The following is an 18,709-nucleotide window of genomic DNA, read 5'->3' as shown; positions in this document are numbered from 1 at the left end:
TCTCGTGGAGGCCAGATCTGCAAGTCTACGCTAGGCGGTGGAGCCAGAAGCCAGTTCCGCGAGCTCCCCTTCCCCCTTCGCCGAATAAGCACGGCAAGCTCACTGGATCCCTTTGATGCATAAATTACCTATGTTTTTCAACCACAACCCTTAGCCTGTTATTTTATGCATGATATGATTTTGTGACAAGTTATTATGGCCACCCAAGCCGCTTGCCGCAATCACTCCTTAATATATTTGTTACAAATGATTTGAGAAAGGGTGTGAGTTTTCAAAAGAAAATGCTTTTCAAAATGTGTATGATGAAGGGTTTTCACCCTTATCACCTTGTGAGTGGGATAATCAGGGACTCCCTGGTTTAGGGGAGGGCCTAAGGTGATGGCTCAGCTAGTTTAGGCGTGAGCAGAAGGATTATCCCCTCGTATAAGGACCGGTTTGTCATCTTCACTACCTGTACTCTTTAATAGTACAACCACTCGAGACTGTGTGGGCAGTCACTCAATCTGAACTCGTACGGTCCAACCCCAGGGTTATGAAGGCTGGGGAGCACCGGGAGGATAAGGAGGGGGAAAGTTTTGTCCGGTTTGGACATGGCGGTGGCCTGACTCCTTCCGGATAACCGTTAAGGTTAGGACGTGCGAGGAAAGAAAGAGATTCGGATTCGGATCTCACTGATCATGAGATCGCAGAGCCGGACTAGTGGGTAAAGTGTACACCTCTGCGCAGAGTTTGAAAACCTATTCGAATAGTCTGTGTCCACAGGAATGGACGAGTCTGGTATGGTATGGCAATTAATGTTTTGTTTTCCAAAAAAAAGAGATGCTTTTGAAAAGTGGTTTTTTAAAAGGTTCGGCGGTTGAGCCGTGAGCTATGGTGGACGGGAAGTCCAGTAGCTGTTTTTGAAAAAGGAAAAACCAGTGGGAAACTGCTGAGATACCTGGATGGTTTAGTCCAGGGGATTTTGTTATAATACTGAAAAACTTCCTGCTCCTTTTGGAGAGGATGCGCTTTGCAAAAATTCAAAATGTTTTTCAAAACAACTCTGCATAAAATATTGCTGTTTCTGCAAAATATCCTGAGCTCCACATATTCCATGCATTATATCTGATTTCCCCATTCCGCGGGTGAAGGTGGGCTGCTGAGTACGTTTGTACTCACCCTTGCTTATTTGTTGTTTTTCAGAAAAAGGAGATCGGGTAAGAGTTACGACTGTTCCCAACCTTGCCTGTGGCTGTTGGACCGCTGAATTGCTTCGCTGCGTATATCGGGCTGCTTCAGCCCCACTCTGATGATATGTCCCGAGTTGTGGACCAACTCTTACAGTTGTTCGCCACCTTTGTAGGTTTGTCTCGTTTAAGCAGATTTGGTATCATCTGATGTATAAATGTGTTTACTAGCCTCCTGGGACTAGTAATTGTATCACATTTGAGTCCCAGAGGATTGGGGACGCTTCAAAGCTCTATGACGACGGCGGCTCTCAGCTCTCTTACGGAAGCAGGGCGACGTCAGCAAGGACTCGACCGCTCCTACAGCTGTCCCTCCGCCAGGCTCCGTTGCTCATCCGACAGCCACGACATCACGCCAGCAAGGTGCCAAGACCTCTCCGGCTGCCACATTGGCATGTACCTAGGGCGCTAGCTCTCCCTCCGCTAGACACGTAGCACTCTGCTACACCCCCCATTGTACACCTGGATCCTCTCCTTACGACTATAAAAGGAAGGGCCAGGGCCTTCTCAGAGAAGGTTGGCCGCGCGGGGACGAGGACGAGACAGGCGCTCTCTTGGGGCCGCTCGCTTCCCTCACCCGCGTGGGCGCTTGTAACCCCCCTACTGCAAGCGCACCCGACCTGGGCGCGGGACGAACACGAAGGCCGCGGGATCTCCACCTCTCTCACGCCCGTCTCCGGCCACCTCGCCTCTCCCCCCTTCGCGCTCGTCCACGCGCTCGACCCATCTGGGCTGGGGCACGCAGCACACTCACTCGTCGGCTCGGGGACCCCCGGTCTCGAAACGCCGACAGGTACCGTCGAACTTAACATTAAGAACGTGGGTTTTTAAGTTCGACGGGGGCCGTCGAATTTTTTCCCATAAGTTCGACGGCACCCACGTTCTTATATTTAAGTTCGACGGGGCCACGTGGCCGTCAAACTTATGGGTCCTGCGTGGGTCGGCGAGGGCTGCCCATTAAGTTCGACGGTACCCACGTTCTTAACCCTTTTCCAGAAAAAAATAAAAAAATACAGAAATGAAAAATTAGACACACATAATATCACATGCAACACAGAATATCACATACAATACAGATTTCAAACACATTGATATATGTTCATATCACAAATTCACACCTAGAAGCTGTTCATGGAATCAACAAAAGTTAAGGTCTCTGTAAAAAAACCTACTTGGCAGAGCTCCTCCTTGATTCAGCCTAGAAGCTGTTCTCGGAGTTCTGCTATTCCAGTCTTCAGTTCTTCATAAGATACAATTCCATCATTGTTAGTATCCATAGTCTTGAACATATCCTTTATATCCTCAACTTCCTCAGCAGACAAATGATCAGCAATGACCTATTTAAACACATACACCTAATCTTATCTATTCATCCTAGAAAATTGTTTGAGCCTTGACTTTATAATATCTCCAAGAGGGACATTAGGAGCCTTCGCATTTTGAAGCCAATGATGTTCTGTATTTTTTGCAGGGAAATGTCAGCATTCCTTAATGAAAAAGGACAAAGTGAAAAAAGATAATACAGAGGTGGGGGTTGTATGACTTTTGAGGGAAAAGAATTGTGGTAAAGTATTATCCAAACATTTTTTGATGGAACCTCTATTTTATAAATAATGAAAGTGCATAATGTTGCTGCATTTGGCCTCCAATTATGTCACAAATTGCACTGTCTCAGAAACAGGTAGAGGTTGAAGCTAATTTCAGATTATAAGCATGGTTTATCTTTTACATAGGTTGAGAACTCAATGAATTGAGATAGCTCTTTCTTTTAGGGATAAAGTCGAATAGCACTGCAAATATCTCAATTGGATGCTCCAGACCAATAGGACAACAATAGTGTTTACTAAGCATATTGACCACCTCAGAAATGGAAATACATCAGGAATGCAAAATCAAACTGGACACCATCACGGTTTTGCACTGTTGGAAGAAATGGAAGAAAATGGTTGTAAAAAGTTTTATGCGGGACTGAAAAACTGATCAACTTGATAATTTCAAGAATCCTCGAGGAAATAGGCAGGTGACATATTAAGGCCTATTTTTTAGCATCAGTGATGACATACCAAGAACCTGCTTTGCAGTTAGCCTGAGCTTTGGATCAGGCTCCAACATGTGTCGAACTAAATCTTTTGCATTTTCCGAAATATTAGGCCAGGGTTCCCGCTTAAAATCGATATTTCCACGAAGAATAACCTGCGCCACCCCTTGTTCAGTCTCTGCAGTTTTTTCCAGGTTAGGTTTTCTGAAGTAGAGTAAATTTAATGACAAAAACTGGTTCAATAAAGAAGTTACCATCCCAAAATGGTTGGACACATAGTTAAATGGTTGAAATAAGCTCTGAAATAAACATGCACCTATCTAAGTAATCATCTTCCAAGATAACTCATTATTCCTATAAGCATTTGCTAAGTTTTTTTGCCAGAGAACAAACAAAAACAATAGCTACAGTGGAAACGGATCCACTATGGAAAATGGGACCTGAATCTTCTTTTTAGAATTGCAGAATACAAGTTACTAAACACAAGATGTATATAAGAAAAATGGTGCTGGACACAATAGATTGTTTTGATAAAAAGATAGAATAGTTTGCAGGAGCTATGCCCTGACTTGCACTGTGAGTGAAGCAAAGAGCTGTTGAAATTCGTTTGATTTTGCTCCCACAACAGCTTGTGCAATCAGTTACAGGAAATAGAAAAAATAGGTTGATAGAAGAGGAAAGCAGAGAGCTCTTACTTCTTTTTAGATTTAAATCACTTTCTAGCTGAATATTAAGAAAATCGTACATCTTCTCCCAGGGAAAAATGATTAGACTGATAAAATATTCACATGAACCATAAAAAAGATCTTTACAATTCCAAAATGGACATCTAAAAAAACTTTATAGCAGAAAACAAAAGAAATAAGAAAACCATGTAGAGCAGTTGTTCCTTTTGAGTTAAAGAACAAATTCCATGCCTTTGATACTGAGCGTCATTATCCTAGTGTGCATTGTTAAATCATGAATACGTATGAAACTGAAATAATACAAGGACACATTTTCTAGAATTCTAACAGAGAAGGATTTGGTTGTGATCAAATCTTGATTCCTTTTTCCATGCCAGCTTGTTTCTTCTCCAAATACCTTTTACACCTCATGTTCTTCATGGTTAACAGTAAATGCGGAATTCCTAACTGACTGATATTTTCCAAATTGTAAGTCTGAGATATTAGTAACCAGAAGTTACCTCCAAAATAAAACCTTTAAGCAAAGTCAATAATAAATTTCCAAAGCTTAGCTATTTACTCTATATGGTGAAAAACCTTGCCTACAAATGTTTGCAAGCAAAAAAATCTATCTAGCATTCCTTACGAGGAGAGGAAAACACATCCCATAAATACAAAATTTTAAGTAAACGTTGAATGTCTGGGCCTCAGTTGAAGCGAATCTAGGTGTATGTTTGCTTTTTAATGAAAATAAATCCACCAGTTCTAAATTGGTCTATATTCAAGAAAAATACTCCAAAAGCTCCCCTTTCAAATTCCGACAAATGCTCAGCTCTTTCACAATATATATATATATATATATATATATATATATATATATATATATATATATATATATATATAAGAGAGAGGGTCAGTGGACTTTGATGCCAATCGTTCATAGCTAGATGTCACCTGGCCTCCATTTTTAGCAGTTTGTTTCTATGAGACAACATGCTCTGTTTGGACATGTTTATCAGTCCCTGTTTCTAATTGGTGAGGGCATCAAACAAATTTTAAGTAAGCAAAGTACCTAGAACAGAGTTATCATAACTAAATATATTTCCACTAGATAAATCGCAACAATTTCACAAATAGGCAGCAGGTCATAAGCTAGAGTATACCTTTATCCTCTTTTTACTTCTTTTCTTTGTGTCCTTATCCTTCCTCTCTGTTTTCAAACTTCTTTTGTCAGAAGAGCCATATAATAGATGCAATATATTTATATTTGAGGAATGGCAAGTGATGGAAATTCTAAGATTCTAACATTACAAATCTGTTTAGCAAAATATCACACCAACATGAGTCAAATAAATAAGAAAACATGAGATTCACTTTTTGTCAATCCGATGGGAGTGAAGAGCCACTCTCTTCCTATAGAAAGGTTTAAATTGATAATAAAACCAAATTAAATTCTCGAATAATAAATGATTGGTTGTCCAAGCTTTAACACAACACCCGGGTTCTAATATGACGCGTCGCTAAGAGGATTAGGCCCCAACAGATAAACTTGAAGAGAGATAACTGATCAAAAATAAAGGGTTAACATGATATCTCAACAAGAACCCCTGTCCCTGATGGGGAGAAGTAAAAATTACAGCAATGCAAGGTATAAAATAACTCTTAGCCTTGTTCATTTGCAAAATGCATGCAGGAACCAATATGCCACAATACCATCAGGACTTGAAACTCGCACTGTCCAAATTTGTCTAGATTATCAGTAATAATGCATGTACCTTTTCTTTGCGGCTGTCCATCTGAGTGTGGGATCCTATAATAAGAACACCAGATGGAAGCGATTCAAATTTGCTCCGTGAAGATGAAAGTGACTCGGTAACTCCAATGAATGATTTCTCTACATCCTTAAGTAACACAATCAGAGGTCCAGATTTGTTCTCTTCTGAAATGACCTGACAGGAAATGAAAATCATACTATCATACAGAGTGATAACTTCATATTCGACAGGATTCATTATCCTAAAAAGCAGCAATACCTCTATTAGCTCGGTCATAGCTAGCCTCTCAACTTCTTCACCAGCAGAAAAGTCTGGGCGAAGTGATTCAGCTGTGGAAATATAACAGCCTCAGCAACAAATAAAAAAGTTAAAATAACTGCCAAAGAAGTTGAGAATTTTCGGAAGTTTGAGCTAACCAGAGCAGAAGAAGCCATGATCTTCCTCGCACAAACCACCAAGATCATTACCATCAGGGATCTGCTTGTCAAATCAGACTCCAATTTTTGAGGATCCATTATCTTCAAAAGCAAGCATCACTCTGCCTCGATAACCATAACTTGGTCCCCTGGAGATCAATCAAGCAATTTATATAAACAAATATATGTATTGGACTAATATGGTGCTACAAAAAATGTGATATGGGGAAAGAATATCTGATTTCACAAGATAGTCAATACAAAAGCAAGCTCATAACTGGGTTGCCTATGAGAAGTCTCATGTTCAGTATAGAAAAATTGTAATAGAACGTGCAATAATTCAAAGTTTCGTAGCTTCTGAATGTTCATGAGCAGGTAAATAAATATACATTATGAGCTTACCCAAGGTAGCAAAAGTGAATCCACGACAAGAAGTCTAGCACCAAAATGTTTCGCAAGTGCCTTTACCAATGTTTCCTGATAAATCTCAGAACCTAAATGCATTGCCGCAAAAAATTAGAGAAATACAGAAGCACATGAAGTTGGATAATTATCAAACAAGTATGGCCACTGACATTACAAATCAACGAGAAAAGGTAAACAACAAAGGAAGTACAGGTCTCCAAACAGAGACAAAGTAAGTACCTGCTGGACCGAATAACAAAATTCGTTGGTTTATTGATGAAATCTCAGCAAACTGCTTGATGAACTCCTTCTTTTCCAAGTGTATGAATGCACATGACAAGAGCACATTCTTTGTGTTCTCACTGCATCAAATGAGAACTAATGAAATACAAAGATATGGACATGAAACTAAAAAGAAATATCAAGTTGCATTCCAAGGTTGGACTGCAGACAACATTAGATTTTTATGTAGTGTATAAATAACAGATGCATATGCAAAACTTCAAATAGATAGCATGATAAGAATCTTGCAAAAACAGAATAATTTCAAAGCAGCGAAGGAACATGAATCCAAAGCATATCACCTGACATAATAAGGAAAATCCTCAAAGGTAACATCAATATCACTTGGATTAATAATTCCTTGTTTCATCCCATCCTTAAAGGACAGTAAAGTAAATGCTTCAAGTAAACATGAAGGCTCAATGCAGACATTTTGGTTAAATAGCTACATCAAAAAGTTACTTCTATGAGGATATTTGATGCTTTCAACAACCACATTAACACCAAAAGCATACATAGACATAAAATAATTGCATAATCATACAAACGGGCAACACGAGGCCGGGGGCAATGGCGCGGGGGCACGTCCCTGGGCCGCCGTCGATGGCCGGTTTGGCCTTCTTGGGCAAAAGATGTGAATGTTTTATATAAAGGCTTCTGATATTAGATTATGGCGAGGTGACCAAAGTGGACGACACATAAAATGAGCACGATACTAGTCCGCCAGGGCAAAATTTTAGGATGCTAAGTATCCAATTATGGCAGTTGCATTGCATTTTCATCTAAAGCAAATTACTAATGTAATCTAGAAAGGCAATAAACATTATCAGAACATAAACTAGCATGAGCAAATTTGGGCATAACATTTGGTGAGCAAGCTAGTATCAGGAACACAACACAAAGGTGAGTCAGTAGTCAGTTATACGGGAGCATGTTGGTACCTGAATTCCTGCGACGACCCTCATTAGCCAAAGTTCTTTTTCTTTATCTTTCACCCAAAGCGAAAGTGGGATGGTAGCCAAAATTCCACAGCGGTTGGAAGCCTACTCTATCGTATATAATTAGCATAGCAATATGGCTGCGGAAATAATCAGATCAGGATGGATTGTGAACCTGGAACTCGGAAGTGCAGATGGGAAACAGAGATCTCCTAGGGGAGAGGAAGGGGACCGACCATGCCGTCTTCGAGGGCGTCGGCGGTGCCCAGCGCGTCGGACGAGGACCCCAGCCGCGCCCACTGCATTGCCTTGTACGCCTGGTTCTTCCCCATCTCTCCCTCGTCGCCAGGCTCGGCGAGACCAGATTGGAATCGGAAGGGGACGAGCCAGGGCTCGGGGACCAGAGATCCCTTTCGTTCTGCTGCTGGAGGCAGGGCGGGTGCAGCGACGGGGGCACACGGCGAGGGGCGGCGGGGTGGGCGCGGGGTGGAGGCGTGGCGCCGGTGAGGTTGTGGCGGCGGGCGCGCGCGGCGAGGTTTAGCTTCAGGCGCACGCGCGCGGTCTCGACAGGGAAAACAATGCAGCCGCGCGGGGGCAGAGAAATTTAGGTTTTAGGTTAAGTTCGACGGGGTCCACGTGGCCCACGAATTTAAGTAAAGAACGTGGGTACCCACGTTCCTAATACTATAAGTTCGACTGTTTTCCCACGGGCCCACGAATTTAATATAAGAACGTGGGTACCCACGTTCTTAAATTAACCCACGAACATAACTCAATTAAGAACGTGGGTACCCACGTTCTTAAATTAACCCACGAACTTTTATTAGTTTCTTGCAGTGTATGCTGACACCCGAAGAAGAGAATTGAGTTTTGAAGTGCGAGATTATGTCTACTTGAAGGTGTCACCCATCAGAGGAATCAAAAGGTTCGGAGTCAAGGGCAAGCTAGCACCTCGATACATCAGACCGTACCGGATTCAAGCAAGACGTGGAGAAGTAGCATATAAACTCAGCTTACAAGAAAGTCTATCTGTCGTGCATGACGTGTTCCATGTGTCTCAGCTGAAGAAATGCTTGCGAGTGCTAGAAGAGCAGTTGCCAACAGAGGACCTTGAAGTTCAAGAAGATCTTACTTACATTGAGAAGCTAACTCAGATTCTGGAGACAACAGATCAGGTCACTCGAAGAAGCACCATTAGGATGTGCAAAGTAAAATGGGCCATCACTTAGAGGAAGAAGCAACCTGGGAAAGAGAAGGTGACCTGAAAGCCAAGTACACTGAACTCTTTGGTAGCCAACCCTGAATCTCGAGGGCGAGATTCTTTTTAAGGGGGATAGGTTTGTAACACCCTGAATTTGGGGGTATAAAATTTCTTTTTCTAAATGCCTACCAAATTCAGATGTTACCTTTTGTCTCTCTCTTTCTTTTGGCTAGAATTAAGTTAATTAGGAGAGGGATTAATTATTTGTTTTGTCAAAACAATGTGAGTCATGAAATGTTGCATCATGCTAGCTTAAAATATTCTTTGAATTGATGCACATGTTTGAATTGGTTTGAATTTAGATTGGATTTGAATTTGAATTAAGTTCATTAGAGAAAATAAAAGGAAAATGAATTGGAAATTTAGAAAGAAATAGGAAAAGCCAAAGAAGCCCAGCTGCCCCCTGCCCCGGCCTTTCAGCCCATTTGGCCCGTGACCTCGCGCCCGTCTCACCCCTCCCCCGCCCTCGCCGCCAGGTGGGCCTGCCCTATCAGCGCAACCGCGTGCCCGCGCGTGCCCCTCTGCTCTCGCTGCCGTGTAGGACCCGACTGCCAGGCGCTTCGCTCGCGCGTAGCCACTTACGGATGGGTCTTGCCTGTCAGCTTCCCCCCCTTTCCTCGTCGCAACCGCGCCCCGTGCCCGTCGTGCCCACGTCCACGAGGATCGTGGCCACGATCGCGAGCCGAGGCATAAACCCCCCCGACGGTCATCTCCTCCTCCTGCTCGCTTCATTCCGCCACATCCCCTAGCCAATTCCTCCCCCCTTCGCCCGCCGTGCCTCACCGAAGTTCGTCGAGGAGCATTGTCGTCCGCGCAATTGTCGAGCCTTGGGATCACCTCTGTCATCGCCTATGCACTTGCCACGCTCGGAGCACTGTCGCCCTTCCGTCGAGCTGCTCGGCCGAGCTCCACCGAGGGTGAGAACCGCTAATCCCCTTTCCCTCGTTTCTCTCCCCGTCTGTTCTCCCCTACCTTCTCTGCCATCGCTAGAATGCGCCTGGGGGCTATGTCACGCCAAAGAGGCGAGCACCCCGAGCGATCCCCGCCGACTGACCCGCCCTCGACCCTCGCCGTTCGCCGATTCCGGTCATGGCGCTATGCGCCGTGCGCGTGCGGGAGGAGGACGAAGGTCCTGACACCTAGGACCCTCAGGCCAGCCTCTCCCACACCGCTGCTCTCACTCTCCCCTCCGAACCTCTGACGAGTAGACCCCACCCGCCAGGTTGCGCCCGCGCCTCACCCTTCATCGTTGACCGGTGGAGCCCCGTGGCCCCACGTGTCAGTATCGCGCGCCGCGTACCCCACACCGGAACCATCACTAGTCAACGGTCCCCATTCTGCTGGGGCCCTTCTGTCAGTTCACCCTACGCCCAAGCCACCCACCCAACCCGCTGGCTCGTGGTCCCGATGCGTCGGCAACTCGCCTTGCCCTGGGTCCACCTGTCAGGCTCCCGCGCTCCGCACGCCTGCGCCCTCGCTCGCTGTTTCTAATATGGGCTTTTGATCAGAGATCAGACAGTCAGTATAGCCCCGTACCCCTTCGCGTGGTAAAGCTGCTAAAGAAACCCTCGGTTTTCCGAGAATCAACCCGTCGTCCTTGGGTTTTGCGCGTAGGCCCCTGGATTCTTATAAACAAACCACGACCTATTAAATAATCACATATTTGGACCTAATTTTGTATTTCAAACTTCAAAACTTGTTTATTTCATATTTTTCATATGAGCTCCAAATTTAGTGATTCAAATTGCAAAATGTTCATAGAAATATTCTCTATTCATATAAATTATGCTCATCCTCTGTCTGTGCATTCTAATTTTATGACTAGGCTATAGGTTAGTTTATGTGATAATTTATTTGTTTAATAAGATAAATAAAAAGGAAAGCCCTAGTGGTGAATGGATATTTAATCTTGTGAGATTAATAATATGTAGTATATGAATCTATCCCTGGTTTAACTTTTATGTTTCATTAAAATGAGTAGAATTAGATTATGTAATCATGGAGATAGACAACACTTAGAGAATAACAAACTACTAAATGTGATTAGTTCACCCTATACCCTAAACTCCCTTTTGAGTTTATACTTTTCCTTTTGAGATGTGTTCCATCGTTTGTACATGATTGGTGTGTTGTTCATTTGTCATTTTCCAAATGTGTTGAATGTATGATCGCTTTATTTAGACGATGAGCAACCCATGGTTCCTGAGCGTGTTGTCGAGGATCTTCCTAAGCAACAACCTAGTGAAGGCAAGTGTCCTCTGACCTATTATGTCCTACATACTTATAATTCATCGTCCCGCATTACATTATCGAAACCTAAGGATTGACTAGTCTGTATTTACCTTATCCTTGTTTACCTTTTGGGTTATCATGGTTAGCTTTATGTTATTGCTTTAACTTAATCAAAAAACATGATGTGAATATTTATGATACAATGATGTTATCCCGATGATGATCTTGTGATACTTAGGGGACTCAGGTTGTTTTCTGAGTACCTCTCCGTAAGGACTTGTTCGTGGAGTGACCACCCGGGATAACAGTACAACCATGAGGGTGGAATGGGACACCCTTAGCTGATTAATTAGAGGAACCTAATGTGTAGTTGGCTTCACCGTAGGGCCATCAATGGGGTTCGGGTATAGTACTTGCTCTGCCGAGGCTGGTTGCAGAGGTTCTTTGATTTGGTTTTGTTAGTCACCCTTCCTTTGGGGAGAGGTACTGTGTTTATCAAACTGGAGAAACCTAACTGGCGGCTATGACCTCTGGGAAATCTTTGTAAAGGCTACATAGTGAGACCCTGCTAGGTCACCTTGGTAGTGATCAATAGAGAGTCATGATCTCTGGGCAAAACATGAATCACGACTTGTGGGTAAAGTGTGCGACCTCTGCAGAGTGTAAGAAACTGGTATATCAGTCGTGCTCACGGTTAAGAGCGACCTTGGGATCCTCTTTGATTAGAAGAACTTTGGAAACTTTTATGATGATGTTTAAAGATGATGGTTATAATTATGATCTCTGATATTTCCTCTTGGAGGGAGTACATTTGGGTAATAACTGGGTTTATTACTAAAATCTGGCTCTATTAATAGCAATAAATACTTGACCAACTAAAAGTAACTGCTTAACCTTAACTCCACATATAGCTAGTCCACTTTAGCCAAACGGGACATTTGCTGAGTACGTTGATGTGTACTCACCCTTGCTTTAAAAACCACCCCACCCTAGGTTGTCCCCACTATATTCAGTGCTCAGGAGGATATGCTGGCAACATGGAGGACTTTGACTACGACGAGTTCTAGTTATCTTAGTGGCAAACCCCAGTGAGCTGCCTATGAAGGCCTTATCTTCTACGTTTCGTATTCCGCACTTTGATTATGATAATGACTATGTTATAGACTCTGTGGATGTCTTTGACATCTTGATGTAATAAAGTACCTTTCTGCTATTTACTTTGAGCAAAGTGTGATGATGTCCAGTTATGTAATCGTTGTGTACGTGAGTTTCTGATCCTGGCACGTACATGGTTCGTATTCGGTTTGCCTTCCAAAACTGGGTGTGATAGCAAGCGAGTTGCTAAAATAGAGAAACCTCATAATATGGACTAAATTTCCCTTTAGCCCTCATGCACAATATATTTTGAATGACATGGATAATATGCATGGTTATTCAATGAAGTCTAAATGGCTGACTTAATCCATATTATGGTGAGTGTCTAATATAGAAGAATCAAATCCAAATTGACTAGAGAGAAAGAATACATCACATAATTTTGGATTGTCGACCATATGATAATATTCATTTATCTTCCAATTGGACCTTTATTTCATAATCAATAACTGATGTATATCCTCAAGTGCTTCTTTTTTCTTAGTGGCTACACAATTCACAAAAGAGATAAAATTTGAAAATAATATGCACTTGAGATTCAGTTGTTACCACCCTTGCTACTATCTCCAAATATGATTTATACATTCATTATCGAGCACCCAACTTGATCCATTGAAGGAGTGATCCTACAAAACAAGTTTAAGCTTCATATTTTGGTACCCAATTTAAATTTGGTCCTTTGAGATTAGTAGTAAGAACCTTGAGTAACCACACAATCCTTATTGTGGCCTTTCTCTTTGTGTAGGCACCCACATATACTTGACAACCATCTTACGTGGTTTCAAGTCAATATTTAATCACACAGATAAGAGCTAGAGTTAAGAATAGGAGTCTTTTCTCCTTTTGTTACATTTCTCTTATCTTGCTCTTCAAAAAACCCATCTTGATCCTGTTATGAGCTTGGATGGGTTGCTGCCAAGTGCCCTTCTTCCATGGTTGTTTCTTAGGAGTTTGTACTTGGCATTAACTTTTATTGATAAATCATCATTGGTGAACGTCTTCTTGATAATGTACCTCACTTGACCTTGAGTGCACCTAGCATATCAAGGTTAGTCACACAAGCATTCATATCATATCTTAACCAATGAGGACAAGTTATGCATGGAATTTACAACTTAGTGATCCAATCCAGTGTGAAGCATATAGATATTGATTGAAGTAGGTTCCTAAAATATCAATTTGTAGGTTTCCAAAATTTAGAGAGTATGGATCACTAATTGCATCTTTTACAGTTTAAAAATAATATCCATGTTAGTGCATATGCATGTGATGAATATCAACAAAAAAAGATTCTTATGCACTTTTAGATTTAACGATAAGGGAATTTTAATTTGCATCAAGAGTAGCTATTTAGAAAACAAAGATTAAAATCCATATGAATGAGATACAAATTTACCATTATGGACTGTCTTAGGATAGCTTACTCAAGGGAAACTTATTTCTACAACACAATATATATAAGGTGCTCCCACTAGATATGTGCATCAAGTATTTGAATGACTTGCCAAAGGCACTTTCAATTCAGTTAAGAGTCTCATGAGGAGTACATTACATATATTGGTCAAAGCATGACAAATTTGAAATGGTTTAAGTTTACACGCTAATCCCGACTTGTAGTGTGTTTTAAGTTATAATTTTTAGATTCTGCCTATTCACCCCCCTCTAGCCGACTTTCAAATACTTACCACCATATAGAACGTACTATTTGTTATATCAATTGAAAGATCTTACTATATGAGATGGTGTCATCTAAGTATTCTTCTTTTCTTCATTTGCAGAGACTTCCTTCTTTAGCTTGTTATCTCTTTTCCTTTTATTACTAGTTAACAAAAACTTTGAAAAGAGATATTAGTAGTACAATGAAGTATTTAATGAATGGTGATCTTTAGATATGAATTGCAAACAAATCATCATTTGTGAGGCATAAAGGCATAAATTAAATTCTTTTTAAGTTAGTGCACATGGAGGAGTGAATTAACAATATACACCAATTTAATATTTAAGCCAAAAGGAATTTAACCTTCATATTGACATTTCTTTCCATGGAATAAATTATCACCAATTGAAAGAATGCCACTTGAAAGGAACTATTATTGATCACATACCAAATGAAACAACTAGTTCCATACCTTTGCCTTGAGCATTCCTAATCTTTCTTTTAGGTGAAGATTAACCTTTAATGCTTGTTTTTACCAATTGAAAGGGCACAATCTCATCCTTTGGATATCCTTTAGTTGTAGGCCTTTTGCTTGATTCCCACAAAGGTTAATCCTTATTCCCTACAACACAAATTCTTGCTAGAGATGAATATAAAGTTAGAGATATAACAACTCAATTCTTCTTTGGGTCAATCTTAAAAGAATAGTCAATGTAAGATTAATAGCTTGATATAAGAATTGAGTTAAACCGCTCAAGCACCCCAAAGCTTCATATCATCTTTGGGTACCTATAAATTCTTTCAAACATATTTTAGTACACATCTCATGATGGGTCCATCAAGGTTAGTCAATAAGGACTTAGGCACCCAAATAGCCTTGGTCCTAGAATGTGGTGAACTCATCAACTTTCTAGCACAAGATTCAAATTTGGGTCTCCTAAGCATATTTGAATGTATTGACAAGTTAGGCTTCAGAGTTTTACCCTTTGGACAAACCTTGAATAAATGACCTTTTTTACGGCAATTGTAGCAAATGTGGTGCTTGTCCTTGCAATGCATTTGCCTTTTGCTTTCATCTTTCTTGATGATCATCTTTCTTGATCGTGCAAGGTCTTGGTTCTTCATGTGGGGCATGAACCAATTTCATGACCCTTCTCCTTGCATCCATAACACCTCCTATCGTTTCTCTTTGACCTTTCTTTGTTGAAGCACATAGGTACATTGTTAGAGCAAATAGTACGAGCATTATTTTTCTCACCTTGAGTCTTGCTCATGTCCTTCTTAGGGAACTTAGCATTGTTTTAAAGGGGGTTTGTGCATGCTACCGTTGTTTCCTTCTCAAGCTTCTTCACCATGTTAGCACGGTTATCGTGATAATGTTGAGGATGACACTTTCCCTTTAAAAGAGTTAAGCTCCTTCTTACCCTTCCAACTTCTTCCTTGAGCTCTTTATTTTCTTGTGTGATAGAAATATCACTAATTCCTGAAATTTCTAGCTCAATGGAAAATTGGCTTGCTTGATAACAACAATTATTAGCACATGGTAATATAGTTTCAATTTCAACACATGTGCATATGTGAGGTTGGTATAATTTCAAATTAGTTAACACAACCTCATGAGCCATTTCTAACATGATATGTGAATCCATAAATTTATTATGAGAGCACACAAGCATATCATGTTTTTCTTGCAAAGCTAGATTTTATATTTAGCTTTTTTATCGTGTCCTTGAGAATAACATTTTTATTTTCTAATTAAGCAATATATGATGAATGATTAACGATTCTAATTTGCTCAATTGAAATGTCTTCATACATTTGGACCAAATCATCACGAGAGCACTTCAGCTTCTCATGCTCTTTGGTCAACTTCTCCAAGTCTTCATTTTTCTGATGAGGAAATCTTCTTGCTTATGAAGCATTTCTTTTTGTTCTTCTGCTGTTTTCATGAGTTTGAGCAAGCTAATCTATTTTTATTGCTTAGTTGAGCGAAGAATTGTTGAAGATCATCCTCATCTTCACTATCACTTTCATGCTGCTCCTCATCCTCATTTTCGCTTTCACTGTCACTCCCATTAGCGACAAAGCACATATGAGAAGTGGATTTGAAAGACGAACCTTATGAAGAGGTGGATTCGTCATTTGGTCCCCATCGATCATTTTCTTCTTCTTCAATCCTGTTCTTCGCCTCATCTTTCTTCATTTTGAGGAACATTCTTTCGGCAATTTTCATGGCAAGGTCTATTGCCCTAGGATCAACATCTGCACCAAAAGATGGAGTCAAGACAACCTCAACCTTTTCAAGCTTAGAAGCACTTTCGTTTCTTAGTCCCCTCGACATGATCTTTTCCTCACGCGGTTAAGCGTTAGAACGAGGATTAGCCTCTGATACCAATTGAAAGTTGCCTATAGAAGGGTGAATAGGCAAGCAGAAACTTTTTCAACAAAACTAGAAACAAACTGGGTAAAACCGGTTCAACCGGTTCAACCAGTTTGCACGAGCGCAACTATAGAATGAGATATAAAACTGAATTGATCTCAAAATTCACCCAGTTAACTTTGCCAATGGGATGTCTTAGATGATCCACATGGTTCAAAGTAGTAGATCTGAGAAGGGCACTTCTCAAAATCCACACACCAAAAACATATGAACAGTTCTTCCACGGAATGGTGAGAGAACGAAGAACATGAACAAACACAATGAACAAGAACACAAGATTTATCCCAAGGTTCGGTCACACCATAAAAGGTGCTTACTTCCTCGTTGAGGCGCCCACAAAGAGCCGAGTCTCTTTCAACCCTAATCCTCCCTTCACCGACCACAAAGGTCAAGCCCACACCCTAATCTTTGCTCAAACGAGCGGGTAATATAAACTTTCTCATGGTCTTCCACAAGATTTGGAGACTCATAAGAGACACCTAGTCGTCTAGAAGCTAGAAGCTCTAAGAGTAATGAATCCACAAAGAACTTGATGTAGTACCAAAGCTCGAATGGAAAAGAGCAAGAGGGATTTAGAGATAAAGCACAAAACCGCAGTTCTCAAACTCACTCAAAGATTTCTCTCCAAATATTTGAAATGGGAGAGACAAGAGATGTGTGAGAGAGAGTGGAGGTGTTTCTTAGGTTAGAAATGGAGTTCAAATCGTGCTCCCCCTTTTGGAAAAGAGGTAGGAGTGAGTATATATATAGATGGGGCTTCAAAACTAGCCGTTGGACTGATTTTTCCGGCGAGGACCGGTTGAACCGCCTCCGGTCTGACTGTGAGCCTGTCTGACTGTTGCACAGTTTGGTCAGACTGACCAAGACCGGTTGAACCGCCATAGGGGGCGGTTGAACTGCCCCTGGCAGACCTGTCAGCCTGTCTGCTAGTCTGACTGGCAGACTACTAGACAATCTGAGCAGAGGGGTCAGGGACCAGTTGAACCGCCCTTGGGGACCAGTCCAACTGGTCTTGATCAGAAAGTTCAGGAGTGAAAACCCAGTTCAACTGGTCCGGAGGCAAGTTTAACTAGAGTATGGTCAGAGAGGTTCACAGTTGAAGTTCAACTGTAGTTGAAAAAGCTCAACTGCAGCTGAAATAGCTCAATTGCAGTTGAAGAAGGTCAACTCAGCTGAAAAAGCTCAACTGCAGTTGAAGAAGCTCAACTCAGTTGGAAAAAGCTCAACTTCTTTTCAATAGGAACACACTTAGTTTCTCAATCCTAACAACAGTCAGACACAGAGTGTCCAAGGGATTTTGATTTTTCGAAATAGCTTTTGAATATAGAGGCTTGAGCTTTGGCAAACATCAACTTTCTATTTGGACCCCCCTTGATAGTACGACGATTCCTATACTCAAGTTAAATAAAATATAATTAAGTAAACTCCTTGAGTAATTGGTGTCTCACGTGTGATTTCTCCATGGCATTGCTTCATAAGGATCACAAACATCTTTGTCTCACCTTTTGAAGCAAACACAAATCAAACCCTATGACTTGTACCATTTCACCATATATGAGTTCAAATCATGACTTCAAATCACCTTACTGATACATCAACATATTATAACTCTTCATAGCTGATTAGTTTATCGACTTAGTGCAAGTACTCTCTTATTCACCTTAGCCATGGTACCTCGGTCCACAAACCGTCGCTTGGCCTCCACCTTCGCTTAGTTCCTCGAAGCCCTTTCCTTGCTATCTGCACCCTATCAAACCATTCTCGAGTCACATCATATTGAGCATCCATTGCGAGAATCATTTCTTCAATATTGTGAACCTTGCTTGAATGTCTTCTACATATACCTGTTAAGATTAATCAAGCTCTAGTTTGATTCTCATAGAAGCATATATGGACAAATAGTAATATGGTCAAGCCAATTCACGATTCCTCATATCTTATTCACTTTGGCTTGACCAATCCTCTTAATCACTTCATCCTCTATTCTGATCATATGTATGCAGTGATTTCTCAGGTATTGTCCATATATTCAAACCAATATAGAGATCATATTATATCCATTTGCATTGTCTCACTGGTTATTTAACCTTGTGTTGAATCTTTGTTCACTGATCATTATACATTATTCAAGTATGTTCATCATACTGAATCTCCTGTTCAAACACTTAGCAAACTTGTTAGGCCTTTAAATGTGTTGTTACCCAAATCACCAAAACTCA

At 41.2% G+C, this 18,709-nt stretch overlaps 1 long non-coding RNA gene across 4 annotated transcripts; it reads right to left on the bottom strand.

Moving 5' to 3' along the window:
- Window positions 1-2,268: 2,268 nt before the first annotated feature.
- LOC109944092 (uncharacterized) lies at window positions 2,269-8,185 on the bottom strand. Of its 4 annotated transcripts, none has more exons than XR_002749981.2 (11): window positions 7,921-8,183; window positions 7,749-7,850; window positions 7,110-7,252; window positions 6,766-6,887; window positions 6,523-6,614; window positions 6,121-6,269; window positions 5,963-6,033; window positions 5,705-5,878; window positions 3,960-5,139; window positions 3,290-3,442; window positions 2,269-2,682 (listed from the first exon to the last, which is right to left on the bottom strand). It is a non-coding gene; the product is annotated as an uncharacterized lncRNA (long non-coding RNA). The 4 variants fall into 4 exon arrangements; XR_002267430.2 differs by having other exon boundaries at window positions 5,093-5,139; window positions 7,921-8,172; XR_002267428.2 differs by having other exon boundaries at window positions 3,290-5,139; window positions 7,921-8,185.
- Between the last annotated feature and the right edge of the window lie 10,524 nt (window positions 8,186-18,709).

The sequence above is a fragment of the Zea mays genome, chromosome 2, assembly GCF_902167145.1.
Source record: "Zea mays cultivar B73 chromosome 2, Zm-B73-REFERENCE-NAM-5.0, whole genome shotgun sequence".
Lineage (NCBI taxonomy): Eukaryota > Viridiplantae > Streptophyta > Magnoliopsida > Poales > Poaceae > Zea > Zea mays.
The sequence above is the reverse complement of the archived record's forward strand: the minus strand, read 5'-3'. Positions and strand labels throughout refer to the sequence as shown.